General features: G+C 45.5%; 1 non-coding gene across 1 annotated transcript; it reads right to left on the bottom strand.

Moving 5' to 3' along the window:
* Positions 1-1,517: 1,517 nt before the first annotated feature.
* LOC119824090 lies at positions 1,518-1,623 on the bottom strand. The gene has a single exon (XR_005287026.1). It is a non-coding gene; the product is annotated as a U6 spliceosomal RNA (small nuclear RNA).
* Between the last annotated feature and the right edge of the window lie 2,459 nt (positions 1,624-4,082).

Genomic DNA, 4,082 nt, shown 5'->3' with positions numbered 1-4,082 from the left:
CTCCACTCCAATAGGAAAACAAATTCTAATGTCACCTGGTCTGTTACCTGCAGAGGTAAGTCTGGGTAAGGAGCCTTCTGTTTAAAGTACAACGGGGTGCTGCTGATCCAGCATCTGGGATCCATGTGAGATATCACCAGACTCCCCTGGTCTGCTCAGGTGTATGAATGTGTGGTGGCCACCCTTGGTTGTCTTTACTGTGTGTCTCTCTGTGCATCTCTATTTCTGTCAGTTCTGTTGACTGGAGAAACATCTAAATGGTAGGATCCTGCCCCAGTCCTCTCTCCGTGGTCCACAACTTCTTGTAGGCTCACAGGTAGTATCTGCTGCTGTTGCTATGGCAATGCTGGTAGCAATGGTGGCCATGAGGCCCACCTCAATCTAGGTTCCTGGCCTCCCCAAGCACAACAAGCTTCCCCCATTCCCGTATTGGTGGGGTCAAGCATCATGTGCTCTACTGTGGTTGAAACTTCAGCCCTAGTTATGGGGAATAAAAACCTTTTAAAAACTCAGTACTCATGGAAGCATAGACTTGTACCATCTAAAAATTCTGCTTTTACTCTGGAAGTCCAGTTAGATTCTTTAACCGAGTTTGTTCTTCGGAATGAAGAGGGATTGGGCCTCCTCTTTATGAGACAAGGAGGTCTCCATATAACACTTAAAAAAGCGAACAGAGCCGGGCGGTGGTGGCGCACGCCTTTAATCCCAGCACTCGGGAGGCAGAGGCAGGCGGATCTCTGTGAGTTCGAGACCAGCCTGGTCTACAAGAGCTAGTTCCAGGACAGGCTCCAAAGCCACAGAGAAACCCTGTCTCGAAAAACCAAAAAAAAAAAAAAAAAAAAAAAAGCGAACAGAAAAAAAAAACAACAAAAAACTTGTCACTTCTATGCCAGTCAATCAGAGATAATTAAATTTGGCCATGATCAAAAATAACCTTTAAAAAAAAACAAGAGAAAGACATCCAAATCTGCCAGCTGATACCAGTCTTTGCTCTGGACCCCTGGCTGATTATTCTATGTAATTATTCTATGTAATTATTCTATGTAATTATGTTGGACCAATCACTGTTTTGTCACTCCTACACATTCTGCACCCTTTACCCCACCACATCTTGCTGGCAGGACAAATCGTAGGTTGAAGGTTTTGTGGCTGGGATGGTGTCACAATCCCTCCACTAGAAGCCTTACCTGGGTATAGAAGATGGCCAATTCAGGTTCTCTATCTTCCATTACTAGGATTTCCTACAATCACCCTCATGGAATCCTGAGAGTGACACCTGCACTAGTTTTCTACCTCACCATTGAAATGCCCCCAATACCAGTCATCTCTCCCAGTCCTCTTTCCCCCACCCCCATTCCCTCCTGTTCATATCGCCACCCACCCAGAGTTTACCCTTGTATTTTATTTCCCCTTCCCAGTGAGATCCATGTGTTTCTCTTGAGACTTCATTTTTACTTAGTCTCTCTAGGTCTGTGTATTATAGCATGATTATCTTTAGAATTTCTTGGGTCAGTTATATAAAAATATTAAATGTAAGAAATTTGTATGTCATTCTTGCACAGCGACCACATCAATCTTCTCTGTTCATTTTTTCCAATTTTACTTTGTGTGCTACAGAAGCAAGAGCAAGTGTTGGTAAACTTTAAAGATTTATGCGTGTGTGTGTGTGCATGTATGTGTGTGTCACATGTGTTGAGATGCTCAATGGGGACTAGAAAAGGGTAATGGACTCCCTACTGCTAGAGTTGAGTTATGGTAGTTCGTGAACCCATTAACACGGAATTATACAGAGAGTTTCAGGTTGCCAGGTTAAAATATAAAGGAGGGGAGAGCCGGGCGGTGGTGGCGCACGCCTTTAATCCCAGCACTCGGGAGGCAGAGGCAGGCGGATCTCTGTGAGTTCGAGACCAGCCTGGTCTACAAGAGCTAGTTCCAGGATGGGCTTCAAAGCTACAGAGAAACCCTGTCTCGAAAAACCAAAAAAAATAAAAAATAAAAAAAATAAAGGAGGGGAGAGAAAAAGAAGGAAAGAAAAATTTCACAAAATAAAAGTCATCAGTAATATGGTGCTCATATATTTGAATGCTAGGTCCCTAGCTGGTGGAACTCTTCTGGGAAGGATTAGGAGGTGTGGCCTTTGTTGGGGATGTGTCACTGTTGGTGGGCTTTGAGGTTTCAACATCCCAGGCCAGGCCTTGTCTCTCCCTGTCTCTAACTTGTACTTAAGGTATATACTTTCACTGGGTGATGTTGGCGCATGCCTTTAATCCCAGCACACAGGGAAACGGGTGCAAGCAGATCTCTGTGAGTTCAAGGCCAGGCTGGTCTACAGAGTGAGTTCCATGACAGACAGAGATACACATAAAAACCCTGTCTTGGAAAAACAGAGAGAGAGAGAGAGAGAGAGAGAGAGAGAGAGAGAGAGAGAGAGAGAGAGAGAGAGAGAGAGAGAGAGAGAGCAAGCTACACCAGCTGAGTCACACGGCGGCAAGGTCAGCCCTCATCTACTCAATTCTATGCCTTGCTGCCCATTCCCTTTCTCAATACTTTCAAAGTCCCTATCAACTGAGCTTTCAGAAGAAGGCAGTGGCTTCTCGTCAGGAATCAGGCAGGGAGGTGATCTAATGTGACAAGTGACTGAGATTCTGTACTGCTTTCCTTGCCTGGAAAGTAAGAATGCTAACAATACTATGCTATGAGATTAAGCTACATTACACACCTAGGGAACCACTTGTCACGGTAGCGGTTTCTGTTTTCTTCACACTTGACCTCCAGTGATAACCTTATGAGACATGCCAGCAAAACCAGAGGTACTCAGAACGGATGATTTAAGGATCCTTCCAGCTTCCACGGTTTGGGATGGAAAATTCCTTGTATAAAAAAGGAGCTCATTAGGCTTAGGTATATTAGCACCCAAGGAGGTTGAGGTGGGGGAATCAGGAGTGTAAGCCAACCAGGGCTACATAGCGAGTTCCTGTTTCAAGAAACGCAACCACAGGGGCTCAAGAGATGGCTCAGCGGTTAGGCACACTGGCTGTTCTTCCAGAGGATCTGGGTTCAATTCCCACACCCACAAAATACCGCACAACCATCAATTCCGGGAGCAAACATCGCCTTCTTCTGGTCTCTACAGGCACCAAAAACACACGTGCTGCACAGACATACAAGCATGCAAGACCCTCATACAATAAAATTAAAAAAAAATAGGCAACCGCAGCCAAGTGCAGTGGCACACACCTGCAGAGGCAAAGAAGTCACGACAAGTTCTGAGGCCTGCTGGTCTACACAGAGAGTTCCTATCAGACAACAATGAAGAGCAACGACTACAAGTGAGTTAAAAAATAAATAAATAGAAGCAGAGATTATTACTATTATCTGCCTCCCGAAGCAATGACAAGTTAAAATAAATAGGCAAACAGATAAATAAATAAATAAATAAATAGAAATGGAGTTATTACTATAACCTGCCTCCCGAAGCAATGACAAGTAAGTTAAAATAGATGATAGATAGAGAGAGAGATGATAGATAGATAGATAGATGATAGATAGATAGATAGATAGATAGATAGATGATAGATAGAAGATAGATAATGATAGATAGATAGATAGATAGATAGATAGATAGATAGATAGATAGAAATGGAGTTATTACTATTATCTGCCTCCCAGGGCTGAGAAACGTCAAAAAATTCAAGCCAGATGGCACTCTGTCATCTACACCATGTCTGGAAGAAACGGTTTTTCGGACACGCACACAATACGTTCAGCAGTATATACCGTCACTGCGGAAAGACCGCCACGGTGGCGCAGTCATCTACCTCAAAGGCCGACTCCTCAGAGCCTGCCGCCCGCGGGGCTGAAGAACAAACTTCTGGGCAGGCCTGGGCGTCGCGCTTCAGACCGCTGATGGAAGCCTGGACGCTGCGCCCTCTGCTGGCTCCGGGAGGCCCTCGGCGCCACATCGACCGCCCAAGCGCCGATCCCAGTTCCCTCCTCAAGGCCCGGCTTCCGGGGAGGCTTCCAGCCAATCCACAGCCGTCTCGCACCGTAGAAGGCGCGGCGACGCGTCACCTAGCACAGCG

Source organism: Arvicola amphibius, chromosome 9 (genome assembly GCF_903992535.2).
Source record: "Arvicola amphibius chromosome 9, mArvAmp1.2, whole genome shotgun sequence".
NCBI classification, from domain to species: domain Eukaryota; kingdom Metazoa; phylum Chordata; class Mammalia; order Rodentia; family Cricetidae; genus Arvicola; species Arvicola amphibius.
The sequence above is the reverse complement of the archived record's forward strand: the minus strand, read 5'-3'. Positions and strand labels throughout refer to the sequence as shown.